Source organism: Oncorhynchus keta, chromosome 28 (assembly GCF_023373465.1).
Source record: "Oncorhynchus keta strain PuntledgeMale-10-30-2019 chromosome 28, Oket_V2, whole genome shotgun sequence".
NCBI lineage: Eukaryota > Metazoa > Chordata > Actinopteri > Salmoniformes > Salmonidae > Oncorhynchus > Oncorhynchus keta.
Window position 1 is genome coordinate 78,861,345 of NC_068448.1, and position 7,975 is coordinate 78,869,319.

General features: G+C 48.2%; 1 long non-coding RNA gene across 4 annotated transcripts in view; it reads right to left on the bottom strand.

Moving 5' to 3' along the window:
• The window catches only part of LOC127912951 (uncharacterized), a 1,248-nt gene extending 1,012 nt beyond the window's left edge, over positions 1 to 236 (bottom strand). Inside the window, exon 1 of one of the 4 annotated variants that reach the window (XR_008084223.1) lies at positions 186 to 236. This is a non-coding gene — a long non-coding RNA (uncharacterized LOC127912951). Of the gene's footprint in view, positions 1 to 134 lie in introns of all 4 variants that reach the window. The other 3 variants (XR_008084222.1, XR_008084221.1, XR_008084220.1) reach the window with 3 other exon arrangements.
• Positions 237 to 7,975: the final 7,739 nt, after the last annotated feature.

The window sequence follows — 7,975 nt, forward strand, 5'->3', positions numbered from 1 at the left end:
ACTGTTGTTGGTGACCTACTGCTGTTGATGACCTACTGCTGTTGATGACCTACTGCTGTTGATGACCTACTGTTGTTGATGACCTACTGTTGTTGATGACCTACTGCTGTTGATGACCTACTGTTGTTGATGACCTACTGCTGTTGATGACCTACTGCTGTTGATGACCTACTGCTGTTGATGACCTACTGCTGTTGATGACCTACTGCTGTTGATGACCTACTGCTGTTGATGACCTACTGCTGTTGATGACCTACTGTTGCTAATGGTCTCTCTCTGTCTGGTGGCTAACGGTCTCTTTCTCTCCGTCTGGTGGCTAACGGTCTCTCTTTCTCTCCGTCTGGTTGCTAACGGTCTCTCTTTCTCTCTGTCTGGTGGCTAACGGTCTCTCTCTCTGTCTGGTGGCTAACAGTCTCTCTCTCTCTGTCTCTGTCTGGTGGCTAACCGTCTCTCTCTCTCTCTCTCTGTCTGGTGGCTAACGGTCTCTCTATCTCTCTCTCTCTCTCTCTCCTTCTGTCTGGTGGCTAATGGTCTCTCTCTTTCTGTCTGGTGGCTAACGGTCCCTCTCTTTCTGTCTGGTGGCTAACGGTCTCTCTTTCTCTCTCTCTGTCTGGTGTCTAACGGTCTCTCTTTCTGTCTGGTGGCTAATCGTCTCTCTCTGTCTGGTGGCTAACGGTTTCTCTCTCTCTGTCTGGTGGCTAACGGTCTCTCTCTCTCTGTCTGGTGGCTAAACGGTCTCTCTCTCTCTGTCTGGTGGCTAACGGTCTCTCTCTCTCTCTGTCTCTGTCTGGTGGCTAACGGTTTCTCTCTCTCTCTTTCTGTCTGGTGGTTAACGGTCTCTCTCTTTCTGTCTGGTGGCTAACGGTCTCTGTCTTTCTGTCTGATGGCTAACGGTCTCTCTCTTTCTGTCTGGTGGCTAACGGTCTCTCTCTTTCTGTCTGGTGGCTAACGGTCTCTCTTCTCTGTCTGGTGGCTAACGGTCTCTCTTCTCTGTCTGGTGGCTAACGGTCTCTCTTTCTGTCTGGTGGTTAACGGTCTCTCTCTTTCTGTCTGGTGGCTAACGGTCTCTGTCTTTCTGTCTGGTGGCTAACGGTCTCTCTCTTTCTGTCTGGTGGCTAACGGTCTCTTTCTTTCTGTCTGGTGGCTAACGGTCTATCTTCTCTGTCTGGTGGCTAACGGTCTCTCTTCTCTGTCTGGTGGCTAACGGTCTCTCTCTCTGCGCTTATATGTCCTGGTCTGTTGCTCTCTAGAGAAGGAGAGAGAGAAACGGGGCCTTTCTACTGCCACCAACACCACCACTACAATAAATCTAAGTCAGCTGCACCCTCAAATACCAATATGTTTGGTAATAAATTGTCAGCGCCCCTCTAACTCCAGCATGCCGAGTCGCAGCGCCCAAGGGAACATTTGTCAGGGTTGCCCCCAACTGTCTCAGGCTGGCCCCTGCCTCACGCGGCCCGGGCATCCAGATATGTGGCACTCCCCCCCGTCCCCGTCCCCGTACACAGTTGCCTCACCAGTTGGACCCAGGTCAGCAGAGCAGCAGAGGCCAGACTTGTGATCCCCAGGCCCCAGCAGGAGAGCTCACCCACGGGGAGGGGATCCAGCCAGCGCTGGGGGCTTAGGTTATGGTTCAGGCACATCACAATCTATCTCCCAACGGGGGAAGTTAACAGAGCAAACTGCAGAGGTCGGAGACACACAAATCAAACACACACACAAACACACAGAACCTCCAGAGTCTCTCCCCCCCCGTGACATTTGTGAAGCCAGGAGCCCCCATAGCAAAAACACATTAGGCTGGGGTCTGGGGTCAAACGTCTGTTTAAATTGGCGAGATGAAAGACACTGTGATTGGGGTAGTGCCATTCTGCTCCATGACTAAATGCAGTTCCGAGCTAAAGCACTGCTGAGAGCCAGTGACTTGTCTCAGTGACAGAAAAGGGAAAGCCCTGTGTAAGCTACTGAACATCCAGTACTGTCCTCAACTACACCCTCAGAAAGACTACAAGACAACAGTCAGTTACTGTCCTCAACAACACCCTCAGAAAGACTACAAGACAACAGTCAGTTACTGTCCTCAACAACACCCTCAGAAAGACTACAAGACAACAGTCAGTTACTGTCCTCAACTACACCCTCAGAAAGACTACAAGACAACAGTCAGTTACTGTCCTCAACTACACCTTCAGAAAGACTACAGGACAACAGTCAGTTACTGTCCTCAACAACACCCTCAGAAAGACTACAAGACAACAGTCAGTTACTTTCCTCAACAACACCCTCAGAAAGACTACAAGACAACAGTCAGTTACTGTCCTCAACAACACCCTCAGAAAGACTACAAGACAACAGTCAGTTACTGTCCTCAACAACACCCTCAGAAAGACTACAAGACAACAGTCAGTTACTGTCCTCAACAACACCCTCAGAAAGACTACAAGACAACAGTCAGTTACTGTCCTCAACAACACCCTCAGAAAGACTACAAGACAACAGTCAGTTAGTGTCCTCAACAACACCCTCAGAAAGACTACAAGACAACAGTCAGTTACTGTCCTCAACTACACCCTCAGAAAGACTGCAAGACAACAGTCAGTTACTGTCCTCAACTACACCCTCAGAAAGACTGCAAGACAACAGTCAGTTACTGTCCTCAACTACACCCTCAGAAAGACTACAAGACAACAGTCAGTTACTGTATTTCTGCCACATTCTAACTCATACTGTACATCATATGTTATTATGATAATATGATACAGGTATAACTTCCATTTCTCGTAGCAGCAGTTCCTCCAGGAACTAACCCCTTCCTGTTTACCAGACTGAAGGCTTCCACCAACCCATTCCTGTTTACCAGACTGAAGGCTTCCACCAACACCTTCCTGTTTACCAGACTGAAGGCTTCTGCCAACGGACACCAGGTTACCAGACTAAAGGCTTCCGCCAACACTTCCTGTTTACCAGACTGAAGGCTTCAGCCAACACCCTCCTGTTTACCAGACTGAAGGCTTCAGCCAACACCCTCCTGTTTACCAGACTGAAGGCTTCCGCCAACGGACACCAGGTTACCAGGCTGAAGGCTTCCGCCAACACCTTCCTGTTTACCAGACTGAAGGTTTCCACCAACCCCTTCCTGTTTACCAGACTGAAGGCTTCCACCAACCCCTTCCTGTTTACCAGACTGAAGGCTTCCACCAACCCCTTCCTGTTTACCAGACTGAAGGCTTCCACCAACCCCTTCCTGTTTACCAGACTGAAGGCTTCCACCAACCCCTTCCTGTTTACCAGACTGAAGGCTTCCACCAACCCCTTCCTGTTTACCAGACTGAAGGCTTCCACCAACACCTTCCTGTTTACCAGACTGAAGGCTTCCACCAACCCCTTCCTGTTTACCAGACTGAAGGCTTCCACCAACCCCTTCCTGTTTACCAGACTGAAGGCTTCCACCAACACCTTCCTGTTTACCAGACTGAAGGCTTCCACCAACACCTTCCTGTTTACCAGACTGAAGGCTTCCACCAACACCTTCCTGTTTACCAGACTGAAGGCTTCCACCAACACCCTCCTGTTTACCAGACTGAAGGCTTCCATCAACACCTTCCTGTTTACCAGACTGAAGGCTTCTGCCAACGGACACCAGGTACCAGACTGCCTCCCTCTCAGTCTCTCTCTCTCTCTCTCGCTCTCTCTCCATCCCTCTCAGTCTCTCTCTCTCTCCCTCCCTCTCAGTCTCTCTCTCTCTCCCTCCCTCTCAGTCTCTCTCTCTCTCTCCCTCCCTCTCGGTCTCTCTCTCTCTCTCTCTCCCACCCTCTCAGTCTCTCCCTCTCTCTCCCTCCCTCTCAGTCTCTCTCTCTCTCTCTCTCCCTCCCTCTCAGCCTCTCTCTCTCTCTCTCTCTGTCTCTCTCCCTCCCTCTCAGTCTCTCTCTCTCTCCCTCCCTCTCAGTCTCTCTCTCTCTCTCTCTCTCTCCCTCCCTCTCAGTCTCTCCCTCTCTCTCTCTCTCTCTCTCTCTCTCTCTCTCTCTCTCTCTCTCTCTCTCCCTCTCAGTCTCTCTCTCTCCTCCCTCTCAGTCTCTCTCTCTCTCTCCCTATGTCTCTCTCTCTCTCTCTCCCTCCCTCTCAGTCTCTCTCTCTCTCTCTCCCTCCCTCTCAGTCTCTCTCTCTCTCTCTCCCTCCCTCTCAGTCTCTCTCTCTCTCTCTCTCTCTCTCTCTCTCTCTCTCTCTCTCTCTCTCTCTCTCTCTCTCTCTCTCTCTCTCTCTCTCTCTCTCCCTCCCTCTCAGTCTCTCTCTCTCTCTCCCTCCCTCTCAGTCTCTCTCTCTCCCACTCCCATCTTTCTCTCTCTCTCGCCTTCTCTCTCTCTTTCCTCCTCTCTCTCTCTCCCTCGCTCCCTCAGTCTCTCTCTTTCTCTCCCTCTGTCTCTCTCTCTCTCCCACTCTCTCTGTCTCTCTCCATCTCTCTCTCTCTCTCTCTCTCTCTCACTCCCTCTCAGTCTCTCTCTCTCTCCCACTCTCTCTGTCTCTCTCCATCTTTCTCTCTCTCTCGCCTTCTCTCTTTCCTCCTCTCTCTCTCTCCCTCGCTCCCTCAGTCTCTCTCTCTCTCTCTCTCTCCCTCCCTCTCAGTCTCTCTCTCTCTGCCACTCTCTCTGTCTCTCTCCATCTTTCTCTCTCTCTCGCCTTATCTCTCTTTCCTCCTCTCTCTCTCTCTCCCTCGCTCCCTCAGTCTCTCTCTCTCTCTCCCTCGCTCCCTCAGTCTCTCTCTCTCTATGTCTCTCTCCATCTTACTCTCTCTCTCTCTCCCACCTTCTCTCTCTTTCCTCCTCTCTCTCCCACTCCCTCGCCGTCTCTCTCGCTCTCTTCCTCTCTCTCCCACTCTCTCTCGCTCTCTCTCTCTCTCTTTCACTCTCTCCCACTCCCTCACTGTCTCTCTCGCTCTATTCCTCTCTCCCACTCCCTCACTTTCTCTCTCGCTCTCTTCCTCTCTCTCACACACCCTCTCCCTCTCTTTCCTTCTCTCACAGTCCCTCCTTCTCTCTCCATCACTCCCGTCCTTCCTTCTGCCACCACTTTAAGAAGGAGAGAGAGACATTTGGATTATCTGACCAGGGAATGCCATTCAGGGAAAAGATGCTGAGCCTCGCAATTTCTCAGAGCCTAGAGGAGTGTGAACTATTAGTGGCTTGCCAAACCAGTAGGTCCCTCCAATCATCCTGGCGTCACACACAGCGACTCCAGGCTTGACAGACAAGAAGGTCCAAAATAACCTGGGGTTAATCACAGTTTCGGCCTGCATCCCGAATGTCACCCTGTACCCTATATATAGCGCACTACTTTTGACCAGGATCCATAGGGTTCTGATTAAAAGTAGTGCACTATATAGGGAATAGGGTGCCATTTGAGACACATTCTAAGGTTATGCATGGGGGGTGCTGAAGTGTATGCTAATAGCATCCTGTCTCTCTGCCTGCCTGTCTCTCTGCCTGCCTGCCTCTCGGCCTGCCTGCCTCTCGGCCTGCCTGTCTCTCTGCCTGCCTGTCTCTCTACCTGCCTGTCTCTCTGCCTGCCTGTCTCTCTGCCTGCCTGCCTGCCTGCCTCTCGGCCTGCCTGTCTCTCTGCCTGCCTGTCTCTCTGCCTGCCTGCCTCTCGGCCTGCCTGTCTCTCTGCCTGTCTGCCTGCCTCTCGGCCTGCCTGTCTCTCTGCCTGCCTGTCTCTCTGCCTGCCTGCCTCTCTGCCTGCCTGTCTCTCTGCCTGCCTGCCTCTCGGCCTGCCTGTCTCTCTGCCTGCCTGTCTCTCTGCCTGCCTGTCTCTCTGCCTGCCTGCCTCTCGGCCTGCCTGTCTCTCTGCCTGCCTGCCTCTCGGCCTGCTTGTCTCTCTGCCTGCCTGCCTGTCTCTCTGCCTGCCTGTCTCTCTGCCTGCCTGTCTCTCTGCCTGCCTGCCTCTCGGCCTGCCTGTCTCTCTGCCTGCCTGTCTCTCTGCCTGCCTGCCTCTCGGCCTGCCTGTCTCTCTGCCTGCCTGTCTCTCTGCCTGCCTGCCTCTCGGCCTGCCTGTCTCTCTGCCTGCCTGCCTCTCGGCCTGCCTGTCTCTCTGCCTGCCTGCCTCTCGGCCTGCCTATCTCTCTGCCTGCCTGTCTCTCTGCCTGCTTGTTTCTCGGCCTGCCTGTCTGCTTGCTTGGCTGCTGGGGACTTCTTTATGTGTGTCTGGGACTTGTCAGAATAGTAATTATAAATCGGGGAGACAACGTTTCATTTATTTTTCTTTTCAGGAGCGACTATCAATGAAGGGTCGAGAGGAAGTACTGTCAGAGTAGTTTAAAGGATCACTGTATGAGCTTTCAATCTTCAGACCGTTTTTGGAGGAAAGTTTGAGAAGATATAGTCCCAACTTCTGGGAGGAAAGAGCCCTCAGATATACCATAGGAACTAGTTAAGACGTACAACTGTGAGTTAAAAAGCCACATTAGACTGTAAACTATGATGATCACCATTGCATAGAGTGGACAGTTTGAACTGTTTTTAATTATTTAAATGTAAATTTAAATTCATAGGATTTATACAATACATTATATATATATATATATTAATTTTTTTTTAATTTTTTTTTTATCATCACTCTCATGTATTCCTTAGACAAAATCCTCATTCTAATGTATTCCTTAGACAAAATCCTCATTCTAATGTATTTCTTAGACAAAATCCTCATTCTAATGTATATAATATATATATATATATATATATATGTTTTAATCCTCATTCTAATGTATTCCTTAGCCAAAATCCTCATTCTAATGTATTTCTCAGACAAAATCATCATTCTAATGTATTTCTTAGACAAAATCGTAGTTGTATTGTCGTCATGTATTCCTTAGACAAAATCCTCATTCTAATGTATTCCTTAGACAAAATCCTCACTCTAATGTATATAATATATATATATATATATATATATATATATGTTTTAATCCTCATTCTAATGTATTTCTTAGACAAAATCCTCACTCTAATGTATATAATATATATATATATATATGTTTTAATCCTCATTCTAATGTATATAATATATATATATATATGTTTTAATCCTCATTCTAATGTATTCCTTAGCCAAAATCCTCATTCTAATGTATTTCTCAGACAAAATCATCATTCTAATGTATTTCTTAGACAAAATCGTAGTTGTAACAAACATTGCAGCTGTAAAAACGCCCAATAACTTGCCAATGTTCCATGTTCGTGTCCCTCTCATAATGTGTTAGGCACAGCCGTGGCCTCACTCAAAAGGCCACTTCCTCCGTGAGGAAATGGAATGCAGCCTCTGAGCTCACACTCTCCCTTTGTACCGGTGAGAAAATATTCTACATCCCAAAATGGCACCTACACAGTGCACTACTTTTGATATGGGCTCTGGTCAAAAGTAGTGTACTACCTAGGTTATAGTATAGGGAATAGGTTATAGTATAGGGAATAGGGTGCCATTTGGTGTGTAGCCTATTCGACTTCTGCAATGACATCATAGATATAATTTATTACAAAATCAACGGTTACAAAAAAAGCCTATCTTTTAAGATGTGAATAAGAATCGCACCGATTAGTGCGGTTTCAAAACTGGGTTTTTAAAAGCCTGACATGATTAATACACAGTAAAGTGAATGAATCTACAGAATAAACAGATTGTCATTGACATTTCAATTCTTTTTAACAGGAATTGGATACTTCCGAAGGCATATAGCTTTAAAAGACCATCTTTTCTATGAAGTAACATGACGGTGCTTTAGACAGGATTGTAATGTAAGTGGTTTCTATCTAACATTTAGGCTTTTACAATAAATTAAATAAATAACTTCTGAAAAAGTAGCCGTTTTCTAAGACTGAGATGTGATACGTGATGTGAGAAAGGAATGAGAAGGTTGCAGACTGACCAAGACTTCTGTGAAGTGGAAAGGTTGTGCATTTGAGGAGGCGGGTGGCCTAATGGTTAGAGG